The sequence below is a fragment of the Phoenix dactylifera genome, chromosome 4, assembly GCF_009389715.1.
Source record: "Phoenix dactylifera cultivar Barhee BC4 chromosome 4, palm_55x_up_171113_PBpolish2nd_filt_p, whole genome shotgun sequence".
Taxonomy (NCBI): Eukaryota; Viridiplantae; Streptophyta; class Magnoliopsida; order Arecales; family Arecaceae; genus Phoenix; species Phoenix dactylifera.
Genome location: NC_052395.1, coordinates 16798706 through 16812761, shown reverse-complemented (window position 1 = coordinate 16812761; position 14056 = coordinate 16798706). Strand labels below are relative to the sequence as shown.

At 41.3% G+C, this 14056-nt stretch overlaps 1 protein-coding gene and 2 pseudogenes across 6 annotated transcripts in view; 1 reads left to right on the top strand and 2 right to left on the bottom strand.

Moving 5' to 3' along the window:
- LOC103721097 overlaps positions 1 to 1621 on the top strand; it is a 38100-nt pseudogene extending 36479 nt beyond the window's left edge.
- The window catches only part of LOC103697642 (pentatricopeptide repeat-containing protein At1g71060, mitochondrial), a 98531-nt gene that overhangs the window by 72518 nt on the left and 11957 nt on the right, over positions 1 to 14056 (bottom strand). The window lies entirely within an intron of this gene.
- On the bottom strand, positions 1572 to 4122 carry LOC103721096 (annotated as a pseudogene).

Sequence of the window (14056 nt, the reverse complement as noted above, 5' to 3'; positions counted from 1 at the left end):
CTTACTATCTGCATTGCTAGGTTTGGTTGTGATTTTAGGTCCATACAAGTAGCTTGGTATCTGCATTGCTATTGATTTATTTTTATGGTGTATTGCACATTTTAACGTGGATGAGTAAGCCTGTTGACATTACATCGTGTAAGCTGGGAATGAAAGTCTGGTTAATGGAGAACCTATTTCTTAATAAGCATGCCATTGTTTTGGTGAGATTATTTTATGGTTTTATAGTTCTTTAACCTGATTATGAACCATGCTTTTTTATAATATCAAGCAATTATATTATAAATGAAGCATGTTTAGTTGCACTCATGTTCACATAGAGGTTCTTCCTCCAACGGTTTTGAACAAAGGTGGTTGTTTCTCTCAATTTTACTTGTGCTCTATTTTTTTGTTATGCCAGGCAACTGAAATGGGATTACAGATTAGAGAAATGATGTAACATAGGGTGAAGATGAACAAAATTGGTCAAGAATTACAGGAAAACCTGAGCAACAGGTAGCAGTTGGGATCATAATTAAAATTCTTGCAATTGTTAGTCATTTTTTCCAGAATTGTTCTTGCCATCAGCTCATCATCATCATCAACTCCACTTATACTGCTTTGCAGATGGAAGTGGACGCAGACCGTGACAATTTCATGAACCCTTGGGAGGCCAAGGCATATGGATCGATAGATGCCGTTATAGATGATGGGAAACCAAGCTTAGTTGCACCAATAACAGATTCAACTCCTCCAAAAACCTGTGTGTGGGATTTATGGAAGATCGTGGGGAGTAAAAAAGTGAGGCAGAATCTGCCTTTGGAACAGAAACTTTCCCAAAATGGATAAAAAGCTGGCAGTGGGGATGATGAGGATAAAGGAACAGAGCAGGCGAAAGAGGCTTCAACAAGAGTATGATGCACAGAAACTGAATCAAGCCCAATTTTTGAAAATCTGAAGAAAGGAACGAAGATTATCTTTGAGGCCTTGATGCTGAAGTCATTTTACATGGAACTAAAAAAAAAAAAAAAAAAAAGGTACAGATGGGAAATTAGAGGAGATGCTAGAATCGTAATGTAAAAATTTCAATGAAATTGCTCTTCTACTTTCTCAGGGATTTTTGCTTAAAGACTGTACATTAAAGGCTATTGAAAGCAAGGTGGTTTTCGATGTCTTGTACTGTTGTGTCCTTTCTTATCAGCTTTCCTTGTTCTCAAAATCTTGCTGTAGATATAGGTCAGAGGCAGGTATAAGATCCTAGCATTCCTTATGATCCATCTATGGTAATAACTGAACTTGATTTGGTAGTTTCATGGCCACATCAAACAACAAATTCTTTGGCTGGTGGTCCTTCAGCTCTCTTTGCTGTCCAGTAGTCATCCACTTTGACAAAATGATTTCTGTACTGTAATATCACCGAGTATTACCCTCCTTGCAACTAACATATTGATCTCATGCTAACCTTGACAGACTTCGACCATTTTCTACCTTTCTAACTTCCAGCCGTTTTGAGTGGGCTTGGAAGCTAAGACATTGACAATACTAACAAATTTATGTTCAGAAAATATGTAACACAAAAAGAGAACCTTAGATGAGAAAACACTCTACATGAGATTATATGGCTGTGGTACTTCCATGAACAGTGCTCCCCAAAAAAGCAGAAAGTCAATACAGAGTTCCCATTAATAAGCAATTCAGATCCAAGCGGAATCATTGATGCCCTAAAAAATGAAGAGAGTTTACAGATACCCTAAACCTATGCAACCTACTCTCACCAGAGCAGCTTTTACTGACTCTTCCTGGTAATGATGTACCTTGTTAAGCTGCCTGAGACAGTATAATGGCTATAAAAAGAAAAAAATCCAGTAGCTTCAGAAACTTCTTGATATACTCATTGTGTTCCATATATTTCGCAAATATTGGTAACAATACTGAACAAATTGTGATGTTTTCATCCACCTGGGAAGCATGGCTTCGCCTTTTTTTCTAGGCAGCCAAATATGCTTGACGAATAACATTTGGAAGGATAACATGTCAAACTGTGAAAAAACTTGTGCAGTACTATTAACCATTATCCTTAACCTTGTAGTGGGGTCTTCCTTAGTTTCTCCAGCTTCAGACCCATATCAATGGCCAAATCCTTCCTTCCACCATCAAGAAGAGTTTCTTTTAATTTACTATACAACTGGCCTGAAGGTCTAATCCCCTTATCCAGCATCTCTTGGAAGTATTTGCAAGCATCATCCAGCTTGTTTTCATAGCATAGTCCATTGATCAATGCTGAGAACATGTGCATACAAGGAAGAACTCCCCTCTCGGTCATCTGCTTCCATACTTTCAAAGCCATATCTACTCTTTTCTCGGTACAGAGCATGCTAACCATCATAGTATATGTATTAAGCAGGGGCTCACAACCTGCCTCCCTGCCCATCCTCTGAAAAACTTGATAGGCATCTTATGTCTTGCCAGCTTTTGTAAGATGATGCAGAATTATTTCATAAGTACGGGTGTTCGGACCAATCCTGCATCTCTTCATTTCATCCACTACTCTAAAAGCATCCTCAAATCGCATAACCCAACAGTAAGAACCCACTACAGCATTATAAGTAGGTATTTCAAGGGCGAAACCGCTAGCTTTAGATAGCTCAAAGTACTTCAAAGCTTCACTCAATCTTTTCTCGGAACCCAAGCCATTGATCAGAGTACCGTATATGTGAGGACTTGGCTTGCAATTCTTTGCCTCCATCTCATGGAAGATCTTTATGGCCTCATCGCATCTTCTAGACCTGCAGAAAGAATTTATAAGTATCCCATAGGTTACAACATCCGGTTTGAAGCCTTCATCGATCATTTCTTGATAAACAGCTTTCAACCTCTTCAAGTCCAGTTCGTGCCCTCAACCTTCCAAAAGAATGGTGTAGGTCTTCAGGTCAGGACTGAATCTTCTCCTCCTCTTCATGTCATTGAAGATCTCCTGGGCCTTCTTAACATGCTTGGATTTGCTCATAATATCAATCAACCAGTTATAGTCTGATAATTCCGGACTCAAGCCATACACACCCATCTTCTCAAAAGTTTCAGTGGCTTCTCTATTCTTCCTAGCTCTGGCATACCTCCGAGTGATCAATCCGAAGGTATCTTTGGTCAACAGACCCCTCTGCCTCATAGACTCCACCAAGCTCTAGATTAATCTAAACTGTTTGATCTTGCCAAGTGCTTCGATTAGATGATGGAAGCTCTCAGTGCTGTTCTTGAAACCTTGCTGCTTCTCGGCCCAACGAAAGAACACAAGTGCAAGCATTCCTGCATTGCTTAGCTTCTTAAGGATTTCTGCCACAAGGACTGGTGAAACTGATACTCCGGCTTCATCTAGGGAAGATGGTATGCTAGAATTGGAATGGTTGGAGAGAATCTTACAAATCTTTTCAGCATCCTCGGAGATTTGCCTGCTATCTGAAGTTGAAGTTTCCTCGGCAGATGCAGGCTCAACAAAAAATTGGGTTTTTGATAGATTGTGAATGGATTTCTGAAAACCAAGCAGAAAGCTCATTCCACAAAACTCAAATTGACTGTCATTGTGCTGGCGCATTTGCTTGCTGATAGGCATCGAACTCTCATTTGAAATTCCATCATATAATCTGGGAAAATGAATGATAGAGCTAACCAAAATAGCAGGGCTATGAGGAATCTTGCGCCAAGAAACAAACTTCGTGAATTTATCAGAGGAATTAACAGCATTTCTTGCCGTCTTTTTTAGGGGATGGAGATGACAGAGAAGGCCCATCTCTAATCCAAATGCACGCAATCAAATAAGAGCATAAAAGGAACCACTCTACGCATCACGATCCTCTTTTCATCGGAAATTCCAGTTCTTTTATATCGATTCTGGAGATCAGTAGCAATGACAGAGGGACCCGCCACTATAAATTTCTCAGACCAGTGGAAACTAGTGAAAAAGATTCTTGGATCAAAAGTTGTTTCTTTTTCTACTGTTTTAGGCGATCCACTGAACAAATTGAGGAGAATCTAATTCAATTCCGATAAGGCAAAGCCAGGATCAAACCTCAAAAAGAGTTTTTTTGAAAAGAAAATTTTCTCTATTCCTGGATTTCTTCGTCTATCAGGTGAGGAGAAGGGAATTAAAACCCTAGAAAAGCCTAGGAACCACAAAGAGGTATGGCATTAGAATAGAAAGAGAAGATAAGGAACTCGGAAGAAGAAGAACTGAGCAGAGAATATTGGATCCGTACCCTTGAGGTCAATGGATTATGGAAAAGTTGGAGAGGAGTGGAGCATCCAATTCGCGATCTCGTATAAACCCTAACCCTAATTCTCTCATTCTGCTCTTCGCTTCACTCCGATTCCAATTCCACTCTGGACCGGGTTGGTCTGATAGATGCTTGTTCCAGACCGAACCCATCATATGGCACGGTTTGTGTTTGATCATTAAAGGAAGAAACGGAATGGTTGGCACGTCATTTGCCGAGACTAGCTGAAAACTTCATCTTAAACTTTATTTTCACTCCCTAAATTCTTAAATTCAATTCTTTCTAACCTAATCCGTGATACAAAATGGCACTCCTACAAGCTTCTTGCATCCAACTTTGCAAGATGTTTAGTCAATTGTCTCGAGGCTAACTTTGTCCCGGGCGAGTAATATTTTTTGAAAAGCTAATTGCCAAGTTGATTGGTGGGCTAGGAGATATCTAAATTGCTACTTCTACGATGTTTCTACTCTTCCTTCTGACCTCGCCATTCTAACCCAATCAGATATCATGGATTGCCCATATGTTCGTTCTTAATATTTCAGCATCTTTAGGTGTACAAGGAAAAAAAACAGCCTATATATCCAAGATTGTTTTAGTTATGCACGAGAGATCTACCTTGTATAAGAGTTGGGCAATTATTCTCCAATCATTATACTGGGCTGAGTTGGAACAATAATGGGTTGGATTGAGTGGGTCTAGGAGAAGAGATTAGTCTCAAGATTTTGACATTAGGTCAGGCTGCATGATCCTCAGCCTGAGCCTTACTTGACATAAAGTTGGTTTATGTCTGCCAAACCAAATTCAACCTGTACAAGCGAAAATCGAAGTTGAGTGAGGTTAAGCAACATGTTGCTATGGCCCTGATTAAAATAGCCTCTCAATCTAGGCCAAATGCTACCTAAAGAATGACCACAAGCTTGAAACTTGCCTCCACGTACATCATAATCAAATCATCCATGATACTCAAAAAAAAAAAAAGCAGCTGGAATATGGAGCACATGTTTCAAAGATCCCTCCTATTTTCTACCAATCAGGCATGTGGCTTCAGAAATTATTCTTGTATTATTTAGAAATTTAGAAATAGCTGAATCATGGCAATATTTTCCAGAGAAATATACTTGACTTATGATATATGATGCTGAGTTTAATTTTCTGGTGAGCACACTGGTCAATCTCTATATCCTCGTCAGTTGATCTTCCCAGCCAAACCAAGAACTCCATAAAGGGTTATTCATCACACTGCATGAAACTGAACATTTTAGACGCCGTTTGGCATTGTTGTTTTTTTCTGTCAAAGTCACAGTGAATAGCATATGCAAGGTAGTGTTTCTCCAATGCAGCTACTCCATCTACAGGGCAGAGCCATATATACCAAGAATTATATATCCCCTTCCAACTCTGCATGCGTTGTTACAGCAGATACCAAAAAACCCATCAAATATGGGGTGGAAAAATATGTCCTGAAGGTGGCACTAGCTCAGAGAAATACCACCACTCATGCGATCATGATGTGCTCTATCTGATATCGCGATGCCTCTAGGATTTTAACACCCTTGCTTGCATTTCTGGAGAAGCGTCCCACACCATAAACGTCACAGCCATTTTTCCCTGTCGTGTTTTTGAACTTGGGGAAGTTGCATGCAACAGAACGAAAGTAGCCTTCTTGGGATAATAATCCTAAAGCACAATAATCCTAAAGGATCGGGTGGGAATGACCCATGGGAAACATCATAAAGTTGAGACCGCAGCTGGACGAATTTAAAATTGATGAATAATGGTGGTGAGGGGAGAAAGGTGCCTGTGAAGGATCTGAAAGCATATGGGATTGACCGCCACTGGAGCATAAAAAATTGTGGTCCTCATTGCCAAGTAGAATCCTGTGTCAACTACAATAGGCTGGGCCCTGTGATAGCTAGCAAGATAGAGAGTGCGAAAATTTTAGATCAGAAGGTAATGCTATGAATTTACTCTCAATTATAGTGCCAGTATGAAATTGACTAAGACGTGCCTACTCTTTCCATCCAAGATCACTGGTGCGATCAATGAAGCTTAGATCCCTCGGAGAAGAAGACATGGATTGAGTCTGGACCAAAAAAAAGAAAAAAGAAACAGTATCTTTACTTAAAAAAACTTATAATTAATTATAGATTGTAGAAAAATCAAGTAGGGAACATCTCTGCAACAAATGATGACAAATTCAAATTTCAAACCATTAGTCGGTATTGCAAGTTTTAGTTACTGGGAGCAAGAACATGGTATCGGAAAAAGTTCTTTTTAGCTCATATTAACCGTAGTTTTCCTAAAGCTAGCCTTACCGACTGATGTTACTTTCGTATAACTTCCAACACCGTTCGTCTCCATTCATCTCCATGTAAACGTAAAGAAATTGATGTTGTATGCATGTATAGTTTATGCACATATTTTTCTGTGTATTATGGATGGAACTTGTGAGAGGTATAATGCTTTTATCGGACGCCATCTTTCTCCTCAAGTCATGATATTTAAGCACGAATTGTTCATCCCACCCCAAGCCGGTAAACTTCCCTTTTTTTGTTTGAAATTTGGGAAAGAGACAAGCTCCACTCTCATCGTTTTCTTCTTTCTTTTTCAGCCACAAGAATGCAATCCCTTTGGTTTTCATGACATACTCAAGTGTTCTAGGTGAATCTAACTAGGCTTTTTCAACATTGTCCTTTCGAACTTTATATAGCACTGCTGTTTTTGGCTTGTTACAAATGAGGACCCACTGAACCTCTCTACAAATTTTCTCCTTATGTCATATTATATACAATTAACTGAAGGAACTTTACAAACACCCAAAAGCATATGAAACAGTACATGTCAATTCACCGCCCCCATTCTTGCAATCTACCTAATAGATTCACTCATTCTTCTTTTCTCACATACACTTGATTTGATAATGCCACGATCACCCAAAAGTATTGGAGCCGCATGCGGATGTCAATAAATTTGCTTCAGCTAAACGACCAGAAAGGAGAGAATTGGCTTGTCAAGCCAACAAATGAAATAGACATTATAAGGATTGCATAGGATGCATATTAAGCATTGGTGGCAAACCTCCTATGTGCCACAAATTCACATTGTGCACCTAAGCTAAGCAAGATGCCAGCTCCACCTCAAATTGGAACAAAGTAACAAATTCTCCAACTTAGTGGGAAGTTCTTGTCTTGTATGTAATGTTTTCATTAGCTGAATAATTCAAATTAATAAACGAATTCACTAAGAGCTATGCAATTATTTCATAAGCTTGCATAACTTATTCACAAAGTTTTCTTGACTCCTCATATTTTCGCGAGTTTGTATTGGGCATCAGAGAAAGAAATATGGGCCCAACTTTCTATTTTGCCATGTTTTCTCTATTATCCATCTTAACTAAGAAACCTAAAAGTCAAAGATTCCTTCTACTAAACAGACGTACTTAAAAATCAAATACCTAAACCTGTATCACATATAATCATGATCATTATCCGGGCCTCATCATATATGGGAATGGCTAAAAAGCATAAATTTAATAAAATTACAAAAACTAAATAAAAAGGAACGAAAATAAAATGAAGAACTACACACACACACACACACACACACACACACACACACACACACACACACACACACACATATATATATATATAGTAAAAATAAGAGAAACAAAACTAACAAAAAAAACAAAACCGAACTTGTTTGCCATGTCATTATTTGACCAACCAATCATAAATAATGCTATGCCTGATAAATTGCACTCCCCTACAACATGGCAGGAGGGGCATCTTGTGTTGATGGGCAAGCCCCGGCAGTATCACGAAATACCAATTATATATATAAAACCATATGGCAGAATGTATAGAAAACAGGCTATATAGAAACAGATAACAAATATAATAAAACAAACTGCAAAGGAATAATATAGAAACAGATAATACAAATAAACTGAACTTGTAAAAGTAAAGATGACAGAAAAATGGAAAATGCAAAAACAGAACAAAAAGAAAAATACAAAAGCAAAAGTCTCAGGAAGAGACATGTCAAATGGTGCAATCACAAACAAGTTCTCTTGCATCACCATCACATTAGAATTGCATATCATTATTTGACCAACCCCTCGGAAATTGAACCAGCCTTGTTTCTATGACTAAGCAGCACCCGAAGCATTCTCTTCAAAGAGGTTAACAAAATAAAATGAAATTCCAAATAAATATGCAAAATTGAATACACACATAACCACATTGAAAACTAGAAGAAACAAAATAATAAAAAGAGTAAAGCATTGAAAATACAATGAAACAAAACAATGCAATGCTGAATTTGTGAAGGGACAATAAAAATGGAAAATGAACAGAAACGGAAGCAAAATGAGATACAAAAGAAAATAAAACCAGAATTTTTGGAAAACAATGTTACAAGATTGTCGCCGCAAAAATTTCCCCATACCAACATGCTGCTAGCTATGGCACATTTTTATTTGAGGAAACCCTCAAACATCATATCAATCCTTCTGCCACACGGGAACTTTTAGTGCAACTAAAAGGTGCCAATATCACATTCTTCTTTGAAAAGATAAAAATAAATTAAATTTTGAAAGAATATATAAAACCAACATTAATATGAAAAACACTTTACAAAGCTAACAAAATAATAATAAAATGAAGACTAACTACACAAAAATGGTTATAAAAATGAAACGAGATAAATAAATATAATACTAAACTGAATTTGTGAAAGTAAAGACACAAAAGAGCAATACAGAACTAAAAACAACAAAACTTTAAAAGAGCTAACTTTATTTTCTTTTCAAATTAAAGTTCCCCTTAAAAGCTAATTGTTTTTTTAAGATAGAATCTTTGACTGGCGAAATCTTAAAACTGCAATTTTATAAAACATTACGTACTTTATATCTTTAAATATGCTTGATATACCTTCTACCAAAGGTCGTCGAACTGGTACTCAGACTTGTACCGGTCGACGGTCGATACAGTTGTATACCGGTTCGGTACTAGTTCGGAACATTGCAACACTGTGGCAATAATGTCATAGTGCCCACAGTCAACCCAGTTCGAAATCGGGTTGACTCGGTGCGAACCGACCGGTTTCGGAACGAAAAGGACCGGTTCCGGCTGGTTGATGGAGGAAGGCTCTCGGCCCGAAGCCTCCATGCCAAATCCTTGTTTTGCACCCCTTGTGCGCACCTTGTGAGTTGGTGAATAAGGGCCGAACTAGGGTAACGCCGGTTGGGGATTCACTCCGTCGAGTGGCCGTGGAAACAAGTCAAGGGGCGGGCCTACTGGTTGCAGTTTAGCCCGACCCTTGGCCTGATGAAAACAAACAAACAATGCAAGTATTCTTTGAGGAAAGATTGAAGGTTGCTTCTATTCCCAAAACAAGATCAAACAAGAACAATCTAGTGGAACTATGATGGGTTCTCACTAGCGCAAGTCCTTAGAATAACTCTAGGACCGATTACAAAGACAAAAGCCTTTCCAAGCCTTAGGCCGAAATACAAGAAGATTCACTTAGACAAAAAAGTGCTAAATCCCTCTACTCAAGGCTTATTTATAGTCTTCATGAGGATGCTCAAGTGGCTAAGGTATGGGCCAACCTCATCATGGGAGGAGAGGGCCTTGGCCAAGTGGCCAAGGCCAAAGCTTTGCTTGTGGCGCATGGTTGGCAGGTTTGCCAAGGCATGGTGGCTGCGGGCACGCATGGCAGGCATGCATGGCTGGCGGCATGGCGCTGGCAAGCCTGGCGCTGGGCAGTAGGCACGGCGCTGGGCGCACGGCAAGGCATGGTGGTGGCTGGCATGGCGACATGGCTGGGCGCATGGCCTGGCAGGGCTGGCCTAGCACTGGGCATGCGCATAGGCTAGCCTGTCGCGCGGTATGGCCGGCCAAGCTAGCGCGCAGGCAGCCCTACCGCATGGTACGGCCAGATGCAAGCGGGTGCGGGCGCGAGTGCACGCTGGCGCACACGAACTTTGGCCGACTGTGGAGGTGTTTGGCCAAGGCTCGGCCAACCCTCCAAGCAAAGGAGTTGGCCCAAGCTTGGGTCTTGGTCTCAGCACGACCCTCCTTTGGCTTCTTCAAGGCCCGAAGTCTTCCTTGATTGAGGGCCCCGACGGTGTCATTTGCAGAGATCCTCAACATTCCCCCTTCTTTGAAGACTATCCCTATCCTCAAGGATAAAAGGTGGGAACCGTCAAGCCACCGTATCATAGTCTTCCCAACTTGCTTCCTCCTTTGGCATTCCGCTCCCTTGAATCAAAAGTTGCCATACCTTCTTTCTCTCCCATTTCTCCATATGCGATATTTGATGGCTTTCTTGGGTTGGAGCAATAGCCTTCCTTCTTCATCAATAGTAGGTAAATTTTGCTCAATTAATGAAGGATCACCTACCAACCTTTTGAGCCAAGATACATGAAACATCGGATGTAGCATTGAAGTGGTGGGTAAGTCCAATCGGTAGGCTACTTCTCCTATCCTCTCTAATACCTTGAAGGGCCCATAGAAGTATAGAACCTTTGTGCGAGCTTGTAGCTGAAGTTCTTCTTGAGGGATTTTTGGGTGTAACATTGCGACTTCAAGTATACCATATCACCCAAATTGAAGGTCACCTCCTTTTGGTTTCTATCATAGTACTTCTTCATTCTTTTTTGTGCCTTCTTAAGCTCTCTTTTGACATTAGTTAGGACCTTGTCCCTTGCCACCAATTCTTGCTCAACCTCCTCATTCCTTGCCGTACCCTTCACATAACGGTGTAATCCCAAGGAAGGTCTTCCATAGACTAGCTCAAATGGGCTCATCTTGATGGATGCATGGTAGGTTATGTTCTACCAATATTCGGCCCATGCAACGAATTTTCCTCACTTGGTTTGTTGGTTGTGGCAAAAACACCTTAGGTGTTGCTCAAGGGTCCGGTTTACCACCTCGGATTGCCCGTCCGTTTGTAGATGATAGAATGAGCTAGCCTTCAATGTGCTCCCTTGAAATGTAAACAATTCTTTCCAAAATGTGCTCATGAAGATCCTATCCCGATCGAAGACGATGCTCTTTGGTATCCCATGTAGGTTGACCACCAACTCCACAAATGCTATGGCCACCGATTTGACTATGCAAGGATGCTTGATGGGAATGAAGTGAGCATACTTACTTAGCCGATCCATCACCACCAAGATGACTTCATACCCCTTGCTGGTGGGTAACCCTTCAATGAAGTCCATCGAAATATCCTCCCAAATCAAGCTTGGAATAGGAAGTGGTTGAAGGAGGCCCATTGGTGCCCTTGGGTCATATTTGATCTTTTGACATGTTGTGCATCCGGCCACCAATGCTTTAACTTCGTCTTTTAGCCCTTCCCAATAGAAGAAGTGCTTCACACAGATGTAGGTGCGAAGCCAACCCGAGTGTCCGCCCTCTTTGCTATTGTGAAAGTGGTCAAGTATGCTTCTCCTTAGGTTGGGAACATTAGGCACATAGACATACTCTTTGTATAAAATCAGCCCCTCCCTAAGCTTGAAATTTGCCACTCCTTCGGTTGAGGCTTCAATCTTCTCCATGATTTCCTTGGCCCGAGCATCAAGCTTGTTTGCCTCCTTGATTTGGTCCCAAATCCGCCATTTGATTACACTAAGAGCCATGGAAGTCGGCTCTTCTCCATCGGCCGCCCAAAGCATTGGGCTCCTCTCCTTTCTTGATAGTGCATCCGCCACCTTGTTCTCCTTCCCCGATTGGTAAACAATGTCATACTCAAAGCCAAGCAATTTGACCAAAAAATTTTGTTCCTCGGGGGTCACAATCTTTTGCTCCAAAAGATGCCTCAATGCTTGTTGGTCAGTGATGATGGTGAACTTCTTCCCAAGCAGATAAGGCCTCCACACGTTAACGGCATGCACCACGGCTAGAAGTTCTCTAGCATACATCCCCCAAGCCTTTTTCAAGGATCCTAAGGCTTTGGAAATGAATGCTAAAGGTCTCTTTTGTTGTACCAAAACAGCTCCGATGCCATCTCCACTTGCATCGGTGTAGACTTCAAAGGGGATGGAAAAATCCGGGAGTGCTAGGACCAGTGTTCGTGTCATAGTCCTCTTCAAGTTATCAAATGCTTCTCTTGACACCGGAGTCCATTCAAAATCTTTCTTCTTCAACATAGAGATTAAGAGCTTAGCAATCAACCCATAACCTTTCACGAAGCACCGGTAGTAGCCGGTCAACCCCAAGAATCCTCTTAGAGCCGAAATATTCTTGGATAGTGGCCAATCTACCATGGCCTCAATCTTCCTTTGATCCACCCTTACTCCTTTCGAGATAATATGGCCTAAATACTCCAATTCCGGTTGGACAAAGGCACTTTGAGGGCTTGATGTAGAAGTGGTGCTTCTCCAAGATGGCTAGCACAACTCCTAAGTGTTCCATGTACTCTTCCATGGACCAAGAGTAGACCAAAATATCATCAAAGAAGACAAGAACGAACTTCTTCAAGTAAGGCCGAAATACCTCATTCATGGTAGCTTGGAAGGTGGACGGGGCGTTGCAAAGCCCAAATGGCATCACAAGGTACTCATAATGCCCTGAATGTGTCCGAAAGGCCGTCATGTGTATATCTTCTTGCTTCATCCAGATTTGGTGATATCCCGTCCTCAAATCCAACTTGGTGAGTATTCTTGTACCATGTAGCTCATCAAGCATCTCGTCCATCGTAGGAATTGGAAATCTATCTTTGATAGTGGCTTCATTCAAGGCTCGATAGTCGGTGCAAAACCTCCAAGTCCCATCTTTCTTCCTCACAAGCAACACGGGTGAAAAGAAGGGACTAGTGCTATGCCGGATCAAGCCTTGCTTCAATATCTCCTCCACTTGTCTTTCTATCTCTCCATTTTGGAAATGGGCATACCAGTAAGGTGGAACATTCACTGGTGTGGCATCATTCTTCAACCGAATGGGGTAATCAAAATTTCTTTCGGGTGGTAGGGTAGTGGGTACCTTCAAGACACCTCGATGGGCTTCAAGCAAGCTTCGAACCCTTGGAGGTAGCCCCTCCAACTTCTCTTCTTTCCGGTTGTCTTCATCATGGTGTTAGTCGGTCATCAAAATGGTAAAGCATAAGGCTCCTCCTTTGCACAACTTCTCTATTATGTTGGCTTCACAAGACCGCACCTCCTTACTTCCCATTGCGGTCTACTTCTTTTGGCCTCCCAATTTGAACTCCATGGTCATGGTGCTATAATCGATTAGCACCTTGCCCAAGCTCCTCAACCATGCATTACCCAACACCATATCCAAGTCGACTAGTTGTAAGATATGCAAATCGGCTTTAATTCTTACCCCTTGAATATTCATCTGAACATCCCTCACCACTTCTTTACATTTGAGCTTCTCCCCACTTGCAATTTGACTTCAAAGGGTTCCACCGCCGCCCCTTTTAAGCCAACCTTCCTTACTATGCCAGAGTTGATGAAGTAGTTGTGTGATGATCCACTATCCACCAACAAGGAAACTTCACGCTTGCCCACCCATGCCATCAACCGCATAGTGGACGGTTTTTGCACCCCCGACAAGGCATGCAAAGAGAGCTCAGCATCCTCCTCTCCCGCGCTATAGTCACCCCCATTTTCATACTCTTCCTCCTCATCCTCCTCCTCCGAATCTCTCGAAGTGGCCCATTGATGCAGGACAATATTCGAAATGAAAGCTCAACCCATGAAATCCACCAGCGGGGTGTTGGAATCCACCAACAAACGCAATATGGAAGAAAAACTCTATTCATTCAATAACCACCCCAAATATTAACAAGCCCTACCA